Source organism: Myotis daubentonii, chromosome 8 (assembly GCF_963259705.1).
Source record: "Myotis daubentonii chromosome 8, mMyoDau2.1, whole genome shotgun sequence".
In the NCBI taxonomy this organism is placed as follows: Eukaryota; Metazoa; Chordata; class Mammalia; order Chiroptera; family Vespertilionidae; genus Myotis; species Myotis daubentonii.
In genome coordinates, this window is record NC_081847.1 from 11,897,743 (window position 1) to 11,923,681 (window position 25,939).

Genomic DNA, 25,939 nt, shown 5'->3' on the forward strand with positions numbered 1-25,939 from the left:
AAGGAAAACACAATGCTCAGGAAATGCGAGGGGGTCGAAACCGGAGGGGGGGGGGGGCGTTGCATCGTTCCGTTCAGGGCTCTACCTCCCAGGGGCCCGGTCAAGGGCGCCTCTGTGCGATGGCAACCATGTGTAATCATCCTTAGCAGCATGGGCATCGTACCCGCGCTCCTATTTACCGTCTGATTCCCATCCATCCCAGGAAGGTCAGCAAGCTCTAGCCTCCGGGGCCCAATCCAGCCAGAGGCTAGTTTTCTCAAGCTCGGGAACACAGCCAGGCTTATTCACGTACATGTTGCCTGAGGCTGCTTTCCTGAGAACAGCAGACCTGAGACCCCATGTGGCCAACAAAACCGAAAATGTTTGCTCCCTGGCCCTTAGAGGAACACTGGCTGGCCCCTGCAGAGAGAGTACAGTGAGAAATGACGAGGCTGGCCAAGCTGAGGACTTCGGACTTCACCCAGAAGGCGGAGGGAGCTGCGGACAGGGCTGGAGGAGGACATAAGGCGGCCAGGGTAGCAGATGCTGTCCGCACCTGCCCCCATCCCTGCCGCTCGTCACGCATTCTACCTGCACCCTGCCAACACCCGTGGGTCCCCCCGAGGGCTGATTCTGGCAGTGCAAGCGAGTAGGCAGCCTGGAGTGCCCCTCCCAGGCTGCAGCCCTCAAACACTGGCTGCTGTCCGACCGCTCCCAGCGGTTCCCAGCAGGACTGAGCTCTGTTCTACCTGCATCAACTTACTAGCAAACAGGAACCATTTTTATCATGTTTTGATTTCAGCAAAGTATCATTTTCTTCAGGAAAGTCCACTAAAATGATCAAGAGGGAGATGTACAAATCCAGGGGAGAGAGACCCTCTCTGCTCGACTGACAGCAAACCACATTTGAACTTGAGAAAATTCAATTCTCAGCCCCTCTCTTGTCCTCTTTCCCATACCCACTGCCCCCTGGGATGGCCTTGCACGCCAACCTTGTCACGAAGTCGGCTTCTGGAGGGAACCCACACAAGGCAGCTGGATCCTCATTTCAGAAAGATCACTTGGGTTGCGTCTTGAGAAGTGGATGGGATGGGACCCTGCCAATCTGGTTACTGTTGTCATCACTCCTTCTACCCAGAGCCCAGGCTGTCTGAGGCTCCTCTTTCTCACTCTCCTCACGGCCTCCCACACATCCAATCAAGCTCCAAAGTCAGGCCAGTCATCCTTTGGAATAGTTCAGGGATCTGTCCACCTCTGCCCACCTGCACTGCAGCATCCTCCCCCCCCCGCCCCCAGCCACCATCATTCCGCATCTGAATAATCACACTAGCCTTCTCCCTGGTCTTCCTTCCTCTGTCCTTGTTCTCAATACAGCAGCCAGACTGGTTCTGCTCCTCTCCCCTAGTTCCCATCCCACTTGGAATAAAATCCAACAACCTCCCCATAACCTACAGGGACCTTAAGATTTGCCCCATCTCTGCTCTGACTCTATCACCATTCACTCACTTCACTTCCTTCTGTTCCTCAAGCACATGAGGCTCACTTGCACCTCAGGCCCTTTGCATGTGCTTCCTCTCCCTGGAACACCCTTCTTCCAGATCCGCATTGCTTGTCCCCTCAAGTCCTTCATTTCTGCTCAAAGATCACCTGTCCAGTGAAACTCGCCCTGGCCACCCTGTTTTAATTGTATGTCCCCCTCCTGATACCCTCAGTCCTCCTTCCCTGACTCAGTTCATCTCCGTAGCACTGGCCGTCATTTGACATTACTCTGGCTTTCACCTGCGTGCTTTGCTTAGTGTTCACCACCACCACCACCCCCACTAGAATGTGAGCTGCACAAGGAAAATAAGTTGATCTGTTTTGGTCAGTACTATATACAGAGCCCAGTACAGTCTCTATCTATGGAAAGTCCTCAATAAACATTTATAGGTGGGAAGGAGGAAAGGAAGGAAGGAAGGAAGGAAGGAAGGAAGGAAGGAAGGAAGGAAGGAAGGAAGGAAGGAGTTAACTATTTTTTTTTTATTCCTTGACCAGCTATATTTACTCTCCCCCCCCCTTTTTCCTAGGCCCAAACCCTCTCACCATCTCCCAGACAGGCAAGAAGCAGAAAAGAATCAGCGATCAGCCCCTGCCCTTAGTCCTGGCTCTCATTCATGTTCAAGTATGACAAAGTAGAGAACAACAGGCGTAAGAGTTGGCTAGAAGTGTGTTTAAATTCCAGGTTCTCCATTTACCTGCTGAGTGACCTTAGGCAAGTTGCTAAACCTCTCTATAGCTGAAGAGGTAGGCGGGCAGGCCAATTTTTCAGAGCTTGAGGTCCATGTAAAAATACTCAAGTAATACAGATGCAGAATTTGATGTGTCCTTGCATGAAAGGCAAGGGCAAAGCCTACCCAAAAAGATTGATACCTTCCCTCTAAAGCCTTCCACCTGACCTGTCTCTTCTTTGCTCTGGAATTTGATTAAGTTCAGTTCTACCTGCATCAACTTATTAGAAAATGGGGACCATTTTTATTATGTTTTGATTCCAGCAAATTGTCATTTTCTTCAGGAAAGTTCACCAAAATGACCAAGAGGGAGATGTACAAATCCAGGGGAGAGAGACCCACTCTGCCTGAATGACAGCAAACCACATTTGAACTTGAGCAAATTCAATTCTCAGCCCCAGCTCAATATCTGCAGCGACGATGTGGAGAAGCAGAATTAGATTTCAGTGGTGGGGGTGCATTTTTGACACATGCCCCAGCTGAGCAGATTCAACTTGTTGCACCCTGGCCACGCTGTACAGAAAACTCTGGAAGTCAGTTACATGGACCCAAGGAAGGAAATAGATGCTTAAGCACTGGCCTGTGCTTCAACAGAGGTGTCATCCAGCTGTGTATGCGGGAATGGCTGGGAGGAGGAGTACTATTACCACTGAGCTGTCCTGCCTCACCTGGGAGAAAGGGAGACACTAAGCCCTAAATAATGGCATGGTTCTCTCCCACTCATGTTTCGAACCACACCATCCTTAACAGTAAAATTAGCTTGGTCCAGCCAGACACTTGAAGGGTTCAAATCCCCTTGTTAAACACTTGGCTTCTGAGCCCCATTCCTCATGCCTCCATCAGCTCAGACTCCATAGCTCAAGACCACAGACTAGGGGGCTTAAACAACAGGCATTGATTTCTCACAGTTCTGGAGGCTGGAGGCTGGAGGCTGGGATCGGGGCACCAGCATGGTCAGGTTCTGGTGAAAGCTCTCTTCCTGGCTTGCAGACAGCTGCCTTCTCACTGTGCCCTCACAAGGCAAAAAAATAAATAAATAAAATAAAGCTCTCTGGGGTCTCTTCTCACAAGGGCACCAATCCCATCATGAGGGCCCCACCCTTATGACCTCTTCTAACCTTCCAAAGACCACATCTCCAAATACCATCACCTTGGGGATTAAGGCTTCAATGTATGAACTTGGGGGAGCACAATTCTGTTATTCTGCCCCCCAACCCCCCTCAACATGTATATTCTTCTCACAGGCAAAATACATCCAGTCCCTCCCAACAGACCGAAGAGTCTTAACTCATTCTAGTATCAACTCTCAAGGCTAAAGTCCAAAGTCTCATCTAAATATCACCTAAATGAGATATGGGTGAAGCTCAAGGTACAATTCATCCTGAGGCAAACTCCTCTGCAGCTGTGGGCCTGGGCCTGTTTATAGACTTCTAGAACACCAGCAGGACAGCCATAGGACAGACGTTCTCATTCAAAAGGGAAAAGCAGTGAGGAAGGAAGGGGTGATGGGTCCCCAGGAGGTCTAAAATGTAGTTGAGGCGCCCTAACCGGTTGGCTCAGTGGATAGAGCGTCGGCCTGAAGATGCAAGGGTCCCAGGTTCAATTCTGGTTAAGGGCGTGTACCTTGGTTGCAGGCCCATACCCAGTGGGGCGTGTGCAGGAGGCAGCTGATCGATGTTTCTCTCTCATCAATGTTTCTAACTCTCTATCCCTCTCCCTCTCTGTAAAAAATCAATAAAATATATATTAAAAAATATAAATAAATAAATAAATAAATAAATAATAAAATGTAGTTGAGGCAAATTCCTTGAGATCTTAAGGCTCAATAGTAATCCTGAATCATGGGTCTAGGTTTGAGCCTTGGAATCTGCATCCTATATAATAAAGAGGTGATATGCAAATTGACCATCATGCCCTCGCACAAGATGGCCACCCCCATGTGGTCATAAGATGGCTGCCCCCCATGTGGTCACAAGATGGCCACACCCATGTGGTCATAAGATGGCTGCCCCCATGTGGTCATAAGATGGCCATGCCCATGTCACCACAAGATGGCCTGCAGGGGAGAGCAGTTGGGGGCAAACAGGCCAGCAGGGGAGGGCAGTTGGGAGCGACTGGGCCTAAAAGGGAGGGCAGTTGGGGGGGGACCAGGCCTGCAGGGGAGGGCAGTTGGGGCAACCAGGCCAGCAGGCGAGGGCAGTTGGGGGGAACCTGGCCTGCAGGGGAGGGCAGTTGGGGGCGACCAGGACTGTAGGGGAGGGCAGTTGGGGGCAATCGGGCCGGCAGGGGAGCAGTTAGGCATCGAGCAGGCTGGCAGGGGAGTGGTTAGGGGCAATCAGGCAGGCAGGCAGGCGAGCAGTTGGGAGCCAGCAGTCCCGGATTGTGAGAGGGATGTCCGACTGCCAGGATGGGGCCTAAACAGGCAGTCGGACATCCCTCAAGGGGTCCCCCCCCCTTCAGTGCACAAATTTCATGCACCAGGCCTCTAGTTTTATTATAAGTTCTCAAGGTCTTGCACCTCAGAGTGTGGCCTTGGAGCAGTGGCTGTGGCAGATGCAGAGTCTCAGGCCCCACTTTCAACCCGTTGAAAAAGAACTTCTGGCTAAACAAGACCTGCAGGTGTTTCATGTACACATTAACATTTGACAAGCCCTGTCTGTCCTCAGTGTTTCTCATGTAAAAAATCCAAATAGGACTTGGAGCTTAATAAATAATAGCTCACGAACTAGTCATAAGGACTTGTTTGGACACTTTTATGTGGTCTGCCCTCTGGACTGAAACTATTTTATAAAACCAAGCTATGTTCTGAGGTTAAGATGTCAAAGCATTAACACACACACACACACACACACACACACACACACACAGGGAAGAATTGTTCAGTGTGTCTCACTTCTGTCCGAGTGCTCTTCTCTGTCCCTGTGCTTGTGTCTGGAAAACCCTTTCCCCCACGATTGCTGCCACTGAGTTCTGGGATAATGTTCCTGCGTGAGATTGGCCTAGGATTCAGCCCTGCTTCCCCACAAATAGCCATGGGGCTCTCAAACGTCCATGAGGCCTCTCAAGCCAGGACAGCCCAAAAGTAGGTGAACACTCGCCTCCTATAAAGAGGTGGTTCTCCCCAAGGCTTCCAGGGGCACGATCCTAAGAATGGACGGAGCCATGAGTTTGTTGCTTGTTGCTTATACTAGGAAGTCAGGAGGCTTTATCCATGTGGATTAGGAAGCAAACCCAGATAAAAGGCAGACACACTGGGAAACTTAAGGCTCTCTGTGTCCTAGCAGAATCAAGGAGTGATGTCCCATCCCAAAGGAGGACTGTTAAGGGCCTGAAGACTTCAGGATCTTGGGAGTTCCCCCCCTCCCCCCCTCCCCACCCTACCTTCAATAACATGAAAAGGGAAAGATAAGGGCAATAAATGGAGATGTCACACATGTGACTGGGAACAGAACGGACTGAGTCTAGAGGCCAGAGAAAAAGATTCCCCTTAGATCAAAAAAGGATTATGTGTTTGAACATTAGAGCAGGCTCTGCTTCCAAGAGGCAGAGAGTGACAAATGGGGCCTGAGCGGCCCTGGGCCCACAGTCAAGGCTGAAATCCATTCATCTCTGGTGTTGACAGAGACATCCTGGCAAAAGCGGGGCCCAGCCGACCAGAAATGTGGCCAGGAGACCGCCCTTTGGGAGAGGCCTCAGAAAGTCTGACCAAGATCTAACATGATTTTAATAAAAGATAGCTCCTTGCAGCACTGTTTATAATAGCAACAAAAACGCGTTTGATCAACAGGAAGAGGTTGCATACATTCATACAGTGGAAATTAGATTTTCATAGAATACCTAACAACTTGGGGAAATATCTATGATACAAGACTGGTTTTCCTATGCATAGATAGATAGATATTTTGGGGGGAGGGAGCTTAGAAGAATAATCACCAAAATGCTAAAAGGACTTATCTTTGAATGGTGGAAATATGGGTGGCTTTTCTTTTCTTTCTTAGGTCTGTCTGCATTTTCTAATTTTCCATAATGAGCATGTATGCCTCTTAGAATTAGAAAAATAAAGCTGTACATTGAAAATATGTTTCTGACTCTGTTTCCTAGTAATAGTTGCTATTTATTGAGAGCTTAGTATATGCTTCACATACATTATTTTATAGTTAATAAAACCACAAGAGGCAGGTACTGTTGTTGCTCGCAGCTCAGTCACCACTAAGGGACAGACCTAGTTCCAATAAGGGTATGTCTGGTGCCAATGTCCTCACTATTAACCCTGAATCAGCCAGAAAGTGATGCCCTGGGTAAGGTTGCCAGATAAACTACAGGCTATCCAGGTAAACTTGAATTTCAGATCACAACAAATAGTTGGTTTACTGTAAGTAAGTCCCACAAATGATTCTCTGTGCAGCTGAAAGTTAGTATAACTGGGCATCTTGGTTTTTCCTAGGGAAATGGCTTCTGTTTGCAAACTGTCCTGGGAGGGGCTTGGAAGCAAAGCAGCAATCCAGGGGTTCTGGGAAAAGTCAGGTTTGGGCCCCAACACGCTTCCAAGATCCAGGAACAGTCAGCCCCCAGGCAGGCCTGGAGAGAATCGCTGTCTGAATCAAGTTCCCTTTTGTTATACCCCACAGTAAAAGAAAGTGCGGTTTGCTGACTGATACAGGTAACCTCATGTGCCCTAACCGGTTTGGCTCAGTAGATAGAGCGTCAGCTTGCGGACTGAAAGGTCCCAGGTTCAATTCTGGTCAAGGGCCCATGCCTGGGTTGCAGGCTTGATTCCCCAGTAGGGGACGTGCAGGAGGCAGCCAATCAATGATTCTCTCTCATCATTGATGTTTCTATCTCTCTTTCCCTCTCCTTTCCTCTCTGAAATCAGTAAAGGTATATTTTTTAAAAAATGCAAACATGACAACACTAAAAAAAAAAGTGAAGGATGGCTGGGATTCATAGACCCACCAAGCAATAGTGCTGAGCACTGAGAAGCCACCCTTCAGAGCATGCCCACACTGGGTAGCAACAGGCTTCTGAGTCCCCTCTATGTACAGTTACCTGCCTGGCTTTGCTTCTGTAGTCAGGGTGAGAGGTGGCTCACAGCCTTCATTCCCACACACACCCATCCCCATTCCCGTGGGACTCATTGAGACAACCATGTGGTCTTCAAACCCAACCTTAGAACAATGGTTCTCAACTTGGTTACCTATTAGGATCATCCATGGAGTCTCAAAAAATACTGACATTCAGCCCACTCCCAGAAATTCTGATTCATTTGGCTGAGGGAGCCCAGGTCTGGGTATTTAACAACAGCCCTCCAGGGGATGCTGACGCCTGAGCGAGGGTTAAACATCACTGTGCTGGACCTGCCCCACCCAATGGGGTCTTGGGGACAGTGGGCTCCCCAGCGGTGAATGTCAGAGTTCGCTGTCAAACCAAGAAAGCACAGTAAAACTTGCTCGTTGCTGAAAGGGTTACAAATTTCAGCTCTGAATGTTCTGCACAGAAAGTACTTGGCAAGTGTTATTTCTTTCCCTAGAATCAAACACTGGCAAACTTTTATGGTACATTTCCTGTTTCAATCAGACCTGAGAGCTCAGAACAGCTCTAAAAGGTAGATACCATCATTGTCCCCATTTGAAAGATGAGAGAACTGAGGCAGAGAAAGGTGACGTCTCTCTCAAGATCACCAGCTAGCAATGGTGGAGCCTGAACTTGAACCCAGGTGTTCCGACCCCAGAGCCCCATGCATGCTCTCAACCCCTTCCTTGGATTGTCTTCCTCCTTAAAGGTCCCTCAAGGGCAGATGAAGCCACCTACCTCCCACCTGCTGGCCTTTACTGGCTGTGCCCCTGCCTTGAATGCCAGTCTCTTCTCTACCTACAGACCCTCACCCACCCAGGAAGCAGCCTGGGTCCTTTCCGGGCTCTGACAGACCTCCGAGTGGATGCTCATTCGCCCATTCATCCATTCTTTCTGTTATTAGGCAAATACCTATTGAGCTCCTACTGTGTGCCAGGGACTGTGCTGGACCCTGGAGCCTTGGTAGAGCCTGAGGTCCCGTGGGGGAGACCAAAAACTCCAACAAACATTTAACTGTAAAGTGCAGTGATTGCTCCAATCTTTCCCCAGACTCTGAGCACAACAAGAAGCCATGAATGGTTGTAAGCAGGGGCTGGTGGGACCAGATTTGTCTGTCTGACCACCAGCAGAAGACAGGCTGGCTGGGGGCTGGGTGGTAGAGGCATGAGGCCAGGAGGAAGCCAGGTGAGAGAGGAAGGCTCCTGCCCCAGCGCTGAGTGAGGATGGGCATCTTCCGAAGAATCTTGCTGCTCATCGATGAGGGGTCATTACAGCTCACTCTGGCCCTGATGACAGTCTGCAGAGTTTGACCCTGTGGCTCGTTTCATTGTTGTATGTCTGCATTGCCTCCAGAGTAATATTCAAAATATTGAACAAGCAGGAGCCCCTGGGTGCTGACCAATCAGAAGAGACAATGACTCCAGGGCTGGCGCAGCCTCTCCTGCTGGGCTGGGTGTTAACCCTTTCCTGGTGGCATAAGGGGAGACCCCAGCGGAGTGGCCCAGGTGGAGGAAGGACACGCAAGGGTTTGGGATAAAACTGTTGTCAATATTTTAACGACTAATATTAAAACCAAACAGGTTCATACCAGCTGAGTCTTGCCTCGCTATATTTTAAGATTCTAGAAAATAAGGCTATAAAAATTAATTAGAAATGTGCCCAACAGCTGTTGCTTCCCAGTGAGAATGCCCTGATGAGGTCCTGGGCCCGGTGGGGCATCGTCCAGGTTGACATTTCAATCTTGCCTTCCATCAGCGTGGCCTCCTGGGCCTGCGAGGGCTGTGTCTGGGAGGCAGGAAGACAAGGTGCTATCATGGAGGATCGCCAAGGCTCCTGCTGTGCTGGGAGAGACTGTTCCTCACGGGGGCGGGGCGGGCAGGGCGCACTGCCTCACAGATGCTCCTGGCAGCCAGTCCTGGGAGCCCAGCGGGAGAGCTCCGTGCTGCTCCTCCTAGACATTCATCCTGCGCTTTGTCATGCAGGCATTCTGACATTTTATGGTAGAGAAGGAAAGAAAGAAAGAAAGAAAGAAAGAAAGAAAGAAAGAAAGAAAGAAAGAAAGAAAGAAAGAAAGAAAGAAAGAAAGAAAGAAAGAAAGAAAGAAAGAAAGAAAGAAAGAAAGAAAGAAAGAAAGAAAGAAAGAAAGAAAGAAAGAAAGAAAGGAAAGAAAGAAAGAAAGAAAGAAAGAAAGAAAGAAAGAAAGAAAGAAAGAAAGAAAGAAAGAAAGAAAGAAAGAAAGGAGAGAGGGAGGAAGGAAGGAAAGAAGGAAGGAAGGGAGGGAGGGAGGGAGGGAGGGAGGGAGGGAGGGAGGAAGGGAGGGAGGGAGGGAGGGAGGGAGGGAGGAAGGAAGGAAGGGAGAAAAGAGATAAAGAGATCATGGTTAAGAACAAAGAGGCAGACTCCCTTTGAGTGAGCACCTGGCTTGTTCTGGTGGCCCTCCCTTTACACATCAGATACTCAGTTCTCCACCTGCAAAGTGGGTAGAATTACTTTCTCCCGTTGTTCTTCTGGATGAGATCATATTAACAGCCGCCATGTGTGTGGTTCCTCCCTCCTCTCCTTTCTCCCTTTCTTCCAGAGATATTTATCAGGAATATGCTGATTGGGATCGTGAGAACACAGATACGAACCCCTGCCTTTGGGAGTCTAGTCTTTCCTAGTGGGCTATTTATTTCATCCTGACAACCAGCCTGGTGGTGGTGCGCTTGCTGTCCTCCCGAGGCTCAGAGGGGAGCATGACCAACCGTGGTCACTCTGAGGGGAGAGGCAGACCTGGATTAGAACTTAGTCCCTCCGATCCCCAGTCCAAGTTTTGATCTGGTCATAGACCATCATACCACACACACACACACACACACACACACACACACACACACACACGGGGAAATCCACTTTATAAGGAAAGATGCCGCATGATTACCAACCATGTCAGTCTGCTTAGAAATGAAGTGTGGAAGGGAAGAAAGAGCATGGGTGTGGGGCTTGGACCTGCCTGCATTTGAGTCCCCTCTCCCTGTGTTACCAGCTGTGTGGCCTCAGGCAGAGCGCTTAACCTCTCTGGGTCCAGATGCCTATCAAGAGAACAAGGATGCTCTGGCTTTGAGGGTCCCAGAAATACAAGCACGTAGCCTGGAGGCTGAAGAAAAACAGAGAAGGCTTTGGTCAGCCTGGGGTCCAGCCTGGTTTCACCTCCTAGTAGCTGTGGGGCTGTGGACAAGGTACACAGGTACGCTGTTTCCTCATCTGAAAAATGGGGACAGCACAGCCCTTGCTGCATAGAGCAGGCGTAAGAATCCAGTGTGATCATCCACATGAGGTCCTGCCGCTAGGTGGTCCTGGGGGTCCCTTCTCAAGGACAAGGTGAACTCTGACCACCTGCATTTTGGCCAGCAGGGTAAACTCGAGTCGCCTGGGTCTTTGTAATGACAGGCTGGGGTGTCCCTGGTCCCCAACCTTGTCCGGTGGTAATAGCACCTAAAGCCAGATACCCCATGTGAACCCTGGCCTCTGCCCCATGACCTTGGGTGAATTATTACACTCCCTGTGGCTGAGATATTTGTCCCGGCCACACATGGCTGTTGCCAGAATGAAACCAGGGAGTATAAGTATGTGCCCTGGACCGGTGCTGGGGACACGAAATCCGTTCTAGAGGTGTCTCCTGTTTTTCTTTCCCACTTCCTGCGTGGCGATCTCCAAAAGAGCCCGCACTCTTTGCCAGGGAAGGCGCTCTGTGGGGTATGAATTACCCCCACTCGCCTGAAAATGCCGCCGGCCTGGCTCGGACATCAGCTGCATCTGAAATACCTGCTCACCTCACCCTCAGGGCCACTGCGAGTTGGAAGTAATTCAACTCAAGCTGACCCCACTGAGGGGACACCTTCCCTCCGGCCGGAGCCCTGGCCACCGTCACTGGTTCCGAGAGGGCTCTTCCAGGGGCTGCATTTCTTCCCATAACCACTCCAGCATGGGTCTCCAGGCCTGCCTACTGTGTATAAATACACTTAACTTTTATGGGGTGTGGAGTGCTCTCGCATAAACCATCCTCCACGCACAGGGCGAGAGGAAGGGCTGGGCCTGGAAGGGAACATGTGGTGGCAACGCCGGGACCAATTCTGGGACCTGCCTGGTTAGACCCCCCCCACCGCCAGGCCTCCCCCCCCCCCCGCCCCGCCCCCCGCCTCAACTGCATTTGTGGTGAGGAAGACAGGGCATGGATAGCTCCCACTTCTCTCCAGCTCTCCTCCCCAGCGGTCCGGACGCTGCTGAGGTCACTCACCCCAATTCCTGAGTCTGTTCTCACCCCCAAGTTCACACTGTGCTGCCCGCAGCTGCCTGGTGACCTATTACGAGGTGACCCCAACTTGTCACATCCCTGCTCCAGAGCCTCCAGAGGCTCTTAGAGTTAATTGCTCTTAGAATAAGACTCCTGCCCTCGCCCGGCCTCCAGGGCCCTCCTGCTCCGACCCTGATTTCAATCTTAACAAAGTTGACCTCAGTGATAAATGGTTATAAGTGTTTTATTTCCATTTTATAGATGAAATACCAGCCACAGCCCTCAGCTCTGGGGCCAAGCAGCTCATTCATTCAGCTCTTCGTGTGGCCAACAGATACTTGTTGAGGGCCTGGTGCGTGCCAGGCTGGTTCCAGGCCCTGGGGACGGGGTGAGCCTTCGGCTCAGAGAAGGGAGTGACCTGCCAAGACCTCAGCGCCAGTAAACTTAGAGCTGAGGCCAGAGCCTGAATTAGAACTGGACTCGGAGTCTCCGGTTGTGGGTCACTTCCCCAAAGCTCTCCCCAGCCCTGCAAAGCCTGTGTAGGCCTCATTCCTCCAGATGGGCACTCCATGTGGGGGAAGAACCCTGGCAGTCTGGCGCTTGTGTTGCACATGCGTATATTACTGCAGTGTGCCCCCCCCCCCACTGCCCAGTAATTAAACACGCGCTCCCCACCCCTTCCCTCAGCATCTCTCCAGGCGTGGCTCTGAGCGCCTGCATCAGAATCAAAATCACTAATATGCTCGTTTACAATGCAGATGCCTGGGCCTGGACCAGACTTACTAAAGGAGAATTCCTAGAGGGGGAGTCAAGGACCTGCACAGAGTCAGCCACATAATAAGCCCAAGGCACAGAGTCAGCCACATCCTATATAGTAAAAGCATAGTATGCAAATTGTCCCCTCAACCGGGACTTGGTCAAGGGGGTTCGACCAGGGGGCGGGGCCAGCCAGGGGAAGGGAGGGAGGCCTGGGCCGGCAATGGACAGCCACTAGGGACCCTACCAGTGCACAAATTTCATGCACTGGGCCTCTTGTAATAAATAAAACCTGGACAAGAGGAAGCCCAGCCAGGAGGACTTGCAGTTACACGTCTCCAGTTCAGTCTGCACTGCAGTGTCCAGCAGCTTCTTTGGAGCTAATTATGAATATTTTAAAGCCGAAGTTGTCAGAAATATCTAACACAACTGAGGCGTTTTCTTTTTCTTTTTCTTTCTTTTTTCTTTTTTTTTTTTTTTTTTTAGCTCAACTCAAAACAGAGGCGAAGTTTTGCCTCTCAATTGTTGCTTTTAGTGTCTAGAACTGGCATGTGTTCCTCAGCCATATAGTGGGCTAAATGGTGCCACGCCCCCCCCCCCCCCCAAAGATATGCCCACAGACCAATTCCTGGAGCCTATGAGCATTGCTTTATATGGTGAAAGATGTGAGTAATTTAAGGTTTTTGAGAGGAGGAGCATCTTCTGAATGATCTGGGTGAGCCCTAAATCTAATGACAAAACCAGAGTGAGGCAGAGGCAGGTTGAACAGATGGCAGAGGAGAAGGTGATATGAGGATCGAGACAGAAATTGGAGTGATGCGCCTACAAGTCAAGGAATATTGGTAGCCACCAGAGCCAGAAGAGGCAAAAATAGGATTCTGCCCCAGGACCTCCAGATGTGGCCCTGCTGACCCCTCAGTTTTAGACTCCAGCCTCCAGAACTATAAGAGAATCCACTTCTGTTGTGTTAAACCACCCAGCTTGTAGTCATTTGTTACAATAGCCACAGAAATAAAATACAATCATGAAAATTAGTCCAAATTTTGAGAAGGAAAATTAATTGAATTTGCCCACCCCAGGGCCTTTGCACATGCTGACCTTTCTCTATTGTGCCCAGATCACTGTATGCCCCAGCTTCTCACAAGTCATGTCCTGGCTCAGATATCGTTTCTACACTGAAGACTTCCCTGGCCTCAGGCCCCCAGTAGAAGGAGCTTCCAGTCATGCTCTAACCCAGCCGTGGGCAAACTATGGCCCGCGGGCCGGATTCGGCCCGTTTGAAATGAATAAAACTAAAAAAAAGAAAAAGACCGTACCCTTTTATGTAATGATGTTTACTTTGAATTTATATTAGTTCACACAAACACTCCATCCATGCTTTTGTTCCGGCCCTCCGGTCCAGTTTAAGAACCCATAGTGGCCCTCGAGTCAAAAAGTTTGCCCACCCCTGCTCTAACCCCTACTTTAGGGTTTCCTTTTTACTTACCATAATATAAAATGATCTGTCAATTGGTTTCCTTATTGTCTCCATAAAAGCAGGAACCTGGTCTGTCTTGCTCACAGCTATAGCTGCAGAGACTGTACCTAAGCTGGAAGAGATTAAATAAATATGTGCTCTTGCCCTGGCTGGTGTGGCTCAGTTGGTTGGAGCATTGTGCCATGCACCAGAAGGTTTCAGGTTCGATTTCCAGTCAGGGCACATGCCTGGGTTGTGGGTTTGATCCCCAGTCCAGGAAAGTATGAGAGACAACAGATCGCTGTATCACTCCCATGTCAATGGTTTTTTCTCTCTCTCCTTCCCTTCCTTTCTCTCTAAAATCAATTTTTAAGTGTTCTTAAATAAATGTGTTCAGTAAAAGGAATTAATGTTATTTGATAATAAACTGTAGAGTAATATAAACTGTGTGATAAAACTGAATGCTCCAAAGAATTTTTTAGCTACGAAAGGCCTGTCAGCTACGTCCCAGCTCCCCTGGCACAGTCGCTCCCTCTGCCATAAGTTCATTTAGATGGAAATCCGAGGACCTGACCCCTGCCACATTCTGCTAGTGATAGCTGTGTGCCCTTGGACTCCCTCTTTCAGCCTCAGTGACTTCCTTACTAAAGGGAGAGGTTTGACTTGGTCTGGGCAGTGCTAACCCATTTACATGTATACTCCCCTCTGGTCCTCATGACAATCATACGAGATAGGTACTATGATTGACCCCATTATACAGATGAAGAAACTGAGGCACAAGGTTTCAGCACTTGCCAGAGTTGTGTAGCTAGTAAGGTAGAACCCAGACCAGGATGCTGGTGCTGCTCAAGATGCTCACAGCTCTCAAGCACAGTGGCACACGTGCTAGTCTTTCATTAGATAGATGCTAGTCTTTCATTAGATAGATGTCAGGAGAAATTGATTTCTTGTTTCCCCTGCTTTTTCAAATATGTAACAAGAGCCTAAATGCTGAAAGTATGAACTGCTGTGCCCTGAATCCAAGGGAAGTGGAAACGGCGTTGCCCACCGCACTGTGTAAACACACGGGGGGAGAATGTTTTAGTCGCAATGGCCCTGACCTGCTTTGTTCCCGGGCGCCTCCTTCTCTCTCCACAGCAGGCAGCTATGCCGATCTACCAGGGAGGAAATCGAGAGCGAGCACTTGAATTATTTACTATAAAAATACACTGGGCTGCCAGCTTCCTCTCTGAATTATTTAGCACTGTCATGTACGGTTATGTATGTGCAATGTCGATATGTTGCATTCACGTTAACTTTGCTAAAAGGGACTTCGTTCCAGCCCAGCTGGTATGGCTCAGTGGTTGAACGTAGACCTATGAACCAGGAGGTCATGGTCCGATTCCAGGTCAGGGCATATGTTCAGGTTGTGTGTCCATGCTGGAGTCAGGGATCGGTAACAGTGTTTGCTAGGGGCCCAGAAGATTCAGAAACAGATCCGTCAGGAAACACAGAGGGATTTATGCCTCCCGTAAGGATGAGATGACTGGCCTCTCCTTGCAGGGGAAAAAGCCAGAACAACATGCCCTAGGACTAGTTTTTAGCTGTCTGTCTACTGAGAGCCTACTAGGTGCCTCACCCAGTCTTTCCCTCAAAATGCAAGACACCAATCCTGCTTTTTTCCAGAAACTGCTATAATAGCTGGTAGGTGAAATGCAAATATAAGACAATTGGAGAGTTCATTCAAACTCCACAATTTCAACCTGGCGATCTCTGGCTTTCTCACCTCTCAGAATGTTAGGTTCCACATCTGAAACGGGGGCAATATGCCTTTCTCCTGGAACTGTGGTGAAGATTCAAGGAGTCTCGTGCAGAATACCTGGCAAATGGTCATCCATTTAAACCTGGCACAGCACGAGTACCAATAAGTGTGTGGGGGACACATGAGATGCATGAATGAAAAGAAAGGCAGTTGCTCATGCCTGATTGGATGAACAGAAAGGCAGCTGGTATCTGATTGGACAAAAGGACGGAGTAGTCCACAATGGTTGAGCCTTGAGCATGGTATAGGGGGGGAGGGGCCACTGGAAACGACTTGCCCCTCCCTTCCTTCTTACAGGTCCCTTGTCCCTCTGCGGAGCTGAGCCCTCTGCAGTGAATGTAACATGCAGAGGTGCCTTTAGTGAGTATTTATTGAGCACCTACTAGTACCAGGCACTGCTCTAAGTTGCATGAAGATAGCCATGAATAAAAACCAGACCAATACCAATACCTATACACTCTCATATGAAGAAAATAGATTTGCTATCCTCCTGGGACTTAGGAAGGGAAACAGACAGGTAAACAAATCATAGCATCAAGTGTCCCAAGTGCTGAGAGAGGGTTTGTGCAGGACACAAAGAAACAAAAGAGGAGAGATGCTTGAGGTTGGGGGGGGGGGGGTGGCGGTCAAGAGACGTGTCATAAGGAGGTTTTGTCTGAGGTGATGGTCAGGACTATAAAATCATCACCTGCGCTATCCAGAGATGCTGAGGGAAGAGAAGCTGGGCTTTTGGCTAATGATAGGATTCTCAACTGGGGAACAAATGGGGAGTTTCAAAGATGGGTCCTTATGCTGCCACAATAGATGAATTTCTATGTTAAGTGTAGGAGGTAATACAATTTTTAATTAAATATCTGCTGGGTTACAGAAGGGCAGCCATCATGAAAAAATAATCTATGTCATTTCCTGTTGAAATGGCCAATTTCAAAGACGGTCTTGGAAAATAAGTGAGGGAAAGAAGCCTAATGAAATGTAAGGCAGCGTCTCGGCCAGGCCTGAGAGATTCAGCATGGGAAATTTCTTCTCTCTCCAAACGCTCAGGAAAGTACCTATGTTCTTAGATGCCCGTGAAAGGAAGTTGAAGTCAGTCCATTCATGGAATTCCAGCAATTTCAGCAGTTCTGGTGCAACTGCTGGGAAGAGATCGATAGGAGTTTAAATGCCTGGGGCAGAACTTGTGACCCTGAATCAACCAGGACTCATTTGGTTGCAAATGATGGAAACTCAACTCAAACTGGTGATCTTCAGGCACAGATGGATCAGGGTGCTCACAGGGTCTCTGCCACCCTCTGTGTTGGCCTCATTCTCAGAGGGCATCCCCGTGTCCTTGCCAAACAGCCTTGGCAATCCGAGGTGTGCATCTACCGGCTGGGCAACCACAGCAGAAAGATCATCTCTTTTCTAAGAATTCCCTCAAAAGTCCCGGGATTGGCTCTGATTGGCCTGACTTGGTTGCATGCCAATCCCTAAGTCAAATCTGTGGCCAGGGGAATAAGCATTCTCATTGGCCAGGTCTGGTCACATGTCTATCTTGGCACCAAGGGTCTCAAGTCAGCCCCTCTTGCACCACGGGAGCTGAGAGTGGAGAACAGGTAGTTCCCCAAAGTGAAACTAAGGTTCAATTAACAAAGCAAAGAGGAAGGGAAGCTGGGCGGACCAGAAGCACCTTCTCCCAGGGCCGGCTCCTGGGAGAGTTACCTCCAGGACCGAATCTAACTCGGCAACTGAGCCTCGGATTTGAAAGGAAGGAGTGATTCTTGGTACTGGGTGAGGCCCAGGATTGCATGCCATCTTAGCCAGTGACCTTGACCACGTGTGCTCATACTGACGGGGAACAGACTGAAGGTGTAATGAGAGCCATCTCACCCAGCACAGGGCCATGTTGGGGTCCCAGCAGCCCACGGTAATGAGCTCCCCTTGGAGCACATGCAAAGGGCAGGAGCCATCCCCCCTTAGCTGCTGGCCTGACCGGTGGTCATGAGAACAGAAAACTCTGGTGACTGGGGTGACCAAACATGGGCTTAGAAGCAAGCAGCAGAGGAGGCACCGAATACTATGGCCGAGGAAGCCACGGCATCTGGAGTCAATGTATGCGCACGTGTGGCGCTCTGCATACAATCAAGAGAGCTTCTTCTACAGACGAGGAAACAGGTTCAAAGAGGTAAGGTCAACCACCCAAGAGGGACAGAGCTGGGATGTGAACCAGGTCTTCCCAACCACCAGGTTCTGCTCTTGCTTCATCATGTCATCCCCTCCCCAGGTGAACGCTCTGCACACATCCTGGCTGCACCGTGTTGAGCTGCTGACCGGCGCCAAGATCCCCGGAAGTCTCTCCCAGCTGTTCCTCACCCATAAGCAAGGGCGATAGCATCCTGGCCATCCCACAGGACTCCACGTGGCAGTGCATGTGGACGAGTTTGAAAACCTAAAGTGCTGTGAGATGTAAATAATCATAATAATACCCCGCACAGAGGCGGCCAATTAATGGATTAAACGCTTGGGAGGGAGGAGATGGTTTGTGGATACCACCACACTTCCTCAGCCAGAATCGTGCCATCTGCTTGCAAATATTGTGATGTGGGAGGGAAGAGGCAATCTTTATCCAATTGTCTTCCTTCTAAAGATGCACTGAAGTGCAATTAATTCTCTAACTATTCCATAATATTCTCTTAATTAGTGGTAAAAATAGGCATTTCCTCTGATGCCTCTGCAATTGTATAGGAAGCTCAGCTTCCTCATTCATAACATGCTAATACACAAGTAATTAAAAGCTTTGAGATTTCGTTTAATGACTGCATTGGGTGTGTTGAGGGTAATTGCATCTCCTACCCACTCTTCCGGAGCTTCTAGGCAGAATCGAGGGGACAAGTAGCCGAAGAGGGACAAGAGGAGCCCCCACTCCCTGCTCAAGGTGGTGGCTCCTTCCAGACACGTCTCCTTGAGGCTCTGAGGGAGTATAAGCTGGGGAGCCGGCCCCTCCCTTCTGTAAAGGGAAACATTCTCGTGGTGTGGCGTGAGCATTTGCCCAGTCCTGTACTCTTGGACTTGAAGTTCACTCTCCCTGACTCACCACACGTACCCTACACACTGGAGATGATGCCAGCTTGGGACTTCTCAGCCTCAGCACCACCGACATCCCAGGCTGGATCACTGGGCTGCCCTGTGCATCATGAGGCATTTACCAGCACCCCAGCCTCTACGCACTATAAACCAGCAGCACCCCCCCCCCAACTGTAACCACCAGAAATCTCCCCAGACATCGCCAAATGTCTTGGGGGGGTGGGGGGGGGGGGCAAGACACAAAATCACTCCCAGTTGTGAACCGCTGACCTAGCATAAAAAGAATAAAACAATTTAAAAATTCTATTTATACCCTCAACCCCCTGGTGTCTGTGTCCATTGGTTAGGCTTATATGCATGCATACAAGTTCTTTGGTTGATCTCTCCCTTTACCCACACCTTCCCCTACCTAGGGCATGAGTGGGGGGGATGGGGGGTAAGGGGGATAAGGACACATATGTAATACCTATCAATAAAGAAAAAAAATCAATAGGAAAAAAAATGAATTAGAGGAAAAAAAACCCTCTATTCATAGAGAATCAATTCAATGAATCATGGCCCATCCATCCAGTGAATTTTATGCAGCAGGTAAAAAGTCAGTCCTAAGTGCACCAAAGCAGAACAATCTCTGAGCAAAAAAGTCAGGGCACAGAACAGTATGTATAGCAAGCTGGCTTTTGTGACCCCCTTATTTGCATACTTGCTTATCTAATCTAATAATAGACAAACATGGTAATTGACCATACCTCTGCTATGCTTCCCATTGGCTAATCAGCAGGATATGCAAATTAACCCAACCAAGATGGCGGCCGGCAGCCATGCAGCTGAAGCGAGCAGGAGGCTTGCTTGCTCCAATGATGGAGGAAGCCAAGGTTCCCCGCCTGCCACGGCCTGGCTCTGAGCTCCGAAAGCAACAGCTCCAAAAGCAACAAAGTTGCAATTATAGAAGCTAAAAAAAACCCAAGATACCTGATTTCAGCAGGCCCTGGCCTCGGAGCTGGAGCGGCAACAAAGTTTCAATTATAGAAGGTAAATAAATCCCAGAATAAAAAAGAAAGAAAGAAAAAAAGGAGAGGCTGGGAGCTTCAGTCACCGGCCAGCCTGAAAACTGCCCTCAGCCCCTCACCCAGACTGGCCAGGCACCCCAGTGGGGACCCCCACCCTAAAGAGAGTGAGGGCAGCCTGAAAATAGCCATTAGCCCCTCACCCAGCCTGGCCAGGCACCCCAGTGGGGACCCCCACCCTGAAGGGGGTGTGACCAGCTTCAAACAGCCATCAACCCCTCACCCAGGCTGGCCAGGCACCCCAGCAGGACCCCCACCCTGATCCGGGACACCCTTCAAGGAAAACCAGCCGGCCCCCACCCATGCACCAGGCCTCTATCCTATCCTATACTAATAAAAGAGAAAATTGGCGTACGACCGATACCTTTTTCATTGGCTAATCAGTGAGATATGCAAATTAACTGTCAGCCAAGATGGCGGCTGGCAGCCAGGCAGCTGAGAATAGGAGGCTTGGTTGCCCCAGCGATGGAGAAAGTCAAGGATCCCCGCAGCTGCCGGGGCTCTGAGCTCCTGAAGCAACAACTCCAAAAGATACAATGTTTCAGTTATAGAAGCTAAAAGATGGCGGTTAATTTGCATACTCAGGCTCCAAGCAGAGCGAAGCCAAACAGCCCTGAAGCAGCAGGGCAGAGAGGCCTCAGGGCCTGGGATCAGCAGAGTCGAGAGGCCTCCCGGCCCCACGATCAGCGGAGCCGAGAGGCCTCCCGGCCCCGGTGATCAGCTGAGAGGCCTCCCGGCCCGAGATCAGCGGAGGCCAGAGTCGGCCCAGCCCCGCGATCAGCAGAGCCTAGAGGCCCCCCAGCCCCGGTTATCATCTGAGCCGAGAGGCCTCCCGGCCCTGCGATCAGCGGAGTGGAGGCCCCGCGATCAGTGGATCCGAGAGGCCTCCCGGCCCCAGTGATCAGCGGAGCCGAGAGGCCTACAGGCCATGGTTATCAGCAGCCGAGAGGCCTCCAGGCCAGGGATCAGGGGAGCCGAGAGGCGTCCTGGCCCTGGGATCAGCAGAGCAGCGAGGCCTCCCAGCACCGGGATCAGTGTGACAGGGTGCGGAGCCCCAACCCTCTGATCGGCCCTGCTCTGTGTGTGACAGGGTACAGAGCCCCAACCCCCCTGATGGGCCCTGCTCTGTGCATGACAGGAGTGGCGCTGCAACCTCCCTATGGACCCTGCCTTGAGTGTGACAGGGGGCGGTGCCCCAACCCCCCAATCGGCCCTACCCTGAGCGTGACTGAGGGTGGCATCGCAACCTCCCAATCCGCCCTGCTCTGTGCATGACAGGGGGCGGTGCCCCAACTCCCCAATTGGCCCTGCTCTGAGCCCGACCAGGGGCTGCACCTAGGGATTGGGCCTGCCCTCTGCCACCAGGGAGCAGGCCTAAGCCAGCAGGTCATTATCTCCTGATGGGTCCCAGACTGTGAGAGGGCACAGGCCAGGCTGAGGGACCTCCTCTCCCAACCCCGAGTGCACAAATTTTTGTGCACCGGGCCTCTAGTATAGTAAAAAGGTAATATGCAAACTGACCCTAGCAGCAGAAAGACTGGGAATGACTGGTCACTATGACACACACTGACCACCAGGGGCAGATGCTCAATGCAGGAGTTGCCCTCTGGTGGTCAGGTCGCTCCCACATGGAGGAGCTCTGCTCAGCCACAAGCCAGGCTGATGGCTGCCAGTACAGCGGTGGTGGTGGGAGCCTCTCCCGCCTCCTCAGCAGCGCTAAGGATGTCCAACTGCAGCTTAGGTCTGCTCCCCGCTGGCAAGTGGACATCCCCCAAGGGCTGCAGGGCTGCCATAGGGATGTCTGATTGCCAGCTTAGGCCCAATCCCTTGGGGAGCAGGCCTCAGCCAGCAGGTGGTCATCCCCTGAGGGGTCCCAGACTGTGAGAGGGCACAGGCCGGGCTGAGGGACCCCCCCCCCAAATGCACAAATTTTTGTGCACCGGGCCTCTAGTCTATATATATAAAAGACTAATATGCTAAGTGTCCTTCCCACTGTCCGACCAGTCGCTATGATGCACACTGACCACCAGGGGGCAGATGCTCAACGCAGGAGCTGTTGTGATGCACACAGAGACACTGCACCACAGACCTGGTGCTGACAAAGCAACACTCAGCATCCCCCAAGTGGGACACAGGCCCCACCGCCACCCCAGAGCAATAGCCCACCAAATCGCAGCCAACGCTACCATGGCGCAAAATGTTGCCCACAGCCCAGCCCAGCCCACTGTGGGCTCTGGGTAATGACGTCACATTTTTGTTGACATTCTGAAGCCAAAATTGATGACAGAATCTCTCTGAAGAACAGTCACTGACAAGTACTACCAATACTGGTAGGAACTGCCTTCATAGTGAAAATGAGGTAAATGAGGATGCAGTTATCGAACACAGTTGTGGTGGAATGACTGTTACATGCCAATTTTGCCTATCCCTAAATTTCTCCGATAAAAAGCCATCTGATGGAAAAATTACTCGATGTTGTAGTAAAGGCAAAGTTTGTCCAAATGATATAAATTTTACAGAATACCCGGCATATTTTAAAAAGCTAATGATAAACAAAAATCCTGACAGTAAAAATTTAATGGAAAATATTCGTTGTTATATCATGTTGTTATTGTTTATTTGTTAAGCAATTTATATATTATTTTGATGTACATTTTACTAATTTCTTTTCATCTCTGACACTTCTATTAGAGAGAAAGGGTGAATCACGATATTAAGATATTTCTTCTAATTGATTTCTTTTCAATGTGCACAAATTCGTGCACCAGGTCACTAGTCTATGTATAGATGTCAGGAGAGGGCCACAAGAAGATGTGCTGGTCACCTGCTGGGAGGTTAATGACCAACAAGACACAGACATGGGAAGGAGACACTCCCCCCTCCCCCCCCCCCCCGCCATTTACATTTTTTTATAAACCTTATGCCCTGGGCATGTATTACTTATAAAAATGAAATATAATTTAAAAAACCAACGCCTCACACATTTCTGGCTTGGAACAGTCTCAGTAAACTCTACTTTCGTCCCTCCCTCCCCGTCAAAGTTCCTCTCAGGGAGGCTGAGACAGGGTGTGCCTTCACCTGTCCCACTCTGTCTCCTGGGACGTTATCAACAGGTCACATCTGGAGCGCCACGGGCACGGCCTGCGGGCTGACACCCATGCAGGGGCGGCCAGGCCGGGCGCTCGTGGGTCTTCACAGGGAGAAACGGGGCTCGGAGGCTGGGCGCTGCCAGGTCCCGACTCTGAGCCAAAGTCCCTGTGACACTTGGCAGCCAAACGCTGGACCATGAGATTGAGATACACTGATGATCCTCTGGGGGCCGGGGAGGCCGGGACCATTGCTTTAGAGAAATCACTGAAAGGAGACTCCAAACAGTGAGCTCCTTTGAAGGAGCCAAAAGAACGGCTTGCCTGAAAAGAAAGTTGATTTGCTTCCCTCTTTTTAGGAAAGTGTCTCCCAGATGATAGACGTGGAAGTCCTGCCTCATTGCTGGGTGGGATTGTGGGTAAGGAACACGGTGTGAAAGTCTTTATGTCTCTGGTACCAAGTCTCCTGTTTATCAGCTAACGCAGGAATAGGGCCAGGCTGGTATTTTCCAGTGTATTTGGCACAACCCTGAGGAAATGATGAGGTGTTAGAGGCAAGGCCTCCTGGGAAAAGAAGCTTAGAAGAACTGGGTTAAAGAAAGCTGGGCCCGTTTCTTTATTGCAGGACTTCTCAGAGCCTTTATTGAGGACAGAATAAATTTTTTTAAAAAAACTCACTAGTATTTGTGGGGTTTTTTCCTTCCGACATTTTGTAGCTCCTCTTCCTAGAAGGCAGAGAGCCCCGCCTGTGCTTCCTGGCCGGGGTTCCTGCAGGAGCAGGATGGGAAGAGAGGCAGCCTCAGACGTGCTCACCTGGCCCTCTGTACGCCAGTAAACCAGCGTGGGACGCGGGTGTCCTCCAGCAGCGAAGAAAGGGCGATGGCTTCGAAGGCGTTGTGAACTGAATATTTGTGACCTTCCACATTTTACACTAAATGCTAACCCCCAATGTGATGGTGTCAGGAGGTGATGCCTTTGGGAGGTGATTAGTTCGTGATGATAAATGGAATCAGTGTCCTTGTAAAATGGGCCCCCTCTCTTGCCCCTTCCACCACGTGAGGCCACAGTGAGAAGACAGCCACGCGTGGACTCGAAGCGTCCCCTCCCCTGACGCCGAATTGGCTGCACCTCCATCTTGGACTTTCAGCCTCCAGGCCTGTGAGAAACAAACGTCTGCTTTAAGCCCCTCGGTGCATAGTGCATTTGTGACAGCATCCTGAACGGACTAGGAGCGAGATGAAAGAACCTGCAAAACCAGGAACCGAAGATATCCGGGGGCTCCAGCGCCCAGCAAAGTGGGAGTCCCTGCCCCCCGCCCCCAAGGACACGGCAGGACCAGGAGAAGTAGGACCCCTGGCAGAGTTCCCTCCCTGAGGCAACAAGCTTCCAGACAAAGGGAGCTCTCAGACGATGCTGGTCATTAACTGGGGTGCCCCCACCCCGTGATGCTGCCTTGTTTTGAGTTGTGCAAAGGGGAGAGAGAGACGCTGAGCAGATGACGCACTTTGTTAATTTAGCTGAGAAAACCAAGCCCCTTCTTGGAAAGTCTGAGTTGCCTCCCTTTCCCAAGGTCAAACAGGGGGACACTCTGGAGGCTCTGGAACCCGAATTCTGACTCCCAGCTTCTTCTTAGGTGGCCCACAGAGGGGGCTCACCGCTGAGGCAAGCCCTCTGTCTGACCTTCCAGGGCCCGGGGACAGTCCCTGGTTGATTACCCCACCTCCACCCCCCACCCCCCACCCCTCACACCCCCGCTGCTTGTCAGCTGGTCATTTGCTTTAGTTTTCAACTGAGCGTCCGCCTGAGCAATGCAGGATCACGGTTGTTACCACAAAGCCTATTTTGTGGAGAGAGAAAAGCAGAAAGGGGGTCCTGAGCATTCAATCTGGGGGCATCTGACCATGGAGGACTTTGTGTGTGGTTCTGCTCAGCAAGTTATAACAGTGTTGGAGTTTTGAAAAATAAAAACCACCCTCCGGAAGCAGCTGTCGGGCACAAAGAACATTCAACAAAATGCGGAGTCGAGCAGCCTGGGTTCCAATCCGGTTTTTTCCACTCAGGAGTCCTGTGGTGACGCTGAACCAGTTTTGCTGACGTCATCCTATAGCTGGACATTGGTGATGAGAAGAGAGATGTCATAATAATAACCTCACTTAGAGAGTGCTTCGGAGACACCGTTCTGCTTGCTTTGATGTGCTCACTCGTTTTGCAACCGCGGTTGGTACACATCATTACAGTCCCCATTTTTCAGATGGGAAATGGGAGCACAGAGAGGTAAAGTAGCTTGCCTAAGGCTGCACAGCTGACAAGCAGCAGAGCTGAGGTTCCAGGCCTCCGGCCCAGCCTATCTCCACTCCACACTCCAGCACTTCGCAAGGATTTGGATGATCAGGTATTATTGTCATCTCACACAGGAAGGCTATGTAACCTGTCCAGCTTCAGAGACCACCAGCTTCTGAGCCAAGGCAAACACGGAAGGCAGCTCCCCGTGAATAACATTCTCCCTCCCCTTCCGTAGCTCGCCCAGGTCTCCACAAAGGCCCACGCGATGGAGCCATCCACCCCCAATCCTCGGGGTCCCCACTCATGGGGCACAAGCCCCCTTGGCCCATGACCTCCAATCGAGAGCGAAGGCATCCATTCGTCCCGCTGGCAGGAAAAGCATTTAAGCATTTTGCTATTTCATTCCTGCCAAGCCATCGGGGTGCTGCAATGAACAACTTTTTCTTCTTTTGCATTTAATAATACGTAATTACCTTTCCTCAATCATCCTGGTGGGATGTGTGCTTTTCAATCTAACACTGAGGCTTTTTTTAAAATGGGGGTGGGGAGGGGTGAGCCGCATTTTCAATGCCCAGAAAGGACCTTTTGTGGTCCCTGGAGGGGGAGTGAGCAGATGGATATGTGTTTGTGTTCCTGATTTCTGTTCCTTGTTAAGAGACTGTGCTGAATAAAAAGCGCCCGGCAGGGGTGGGGTGGGGAGAGAAAGACCAGGCCTGGTGCTGCCTGCCGCTGGCCCCCTCCGAAGCCCCCGGCCTGAGAAGGAGCAGCCTCTGGCACCTTAACTAATCCGCCCGGTGGGCACGGGCATTCGGTGCCAGAACCTAAGGGCTCCAGCTGCTCTCCA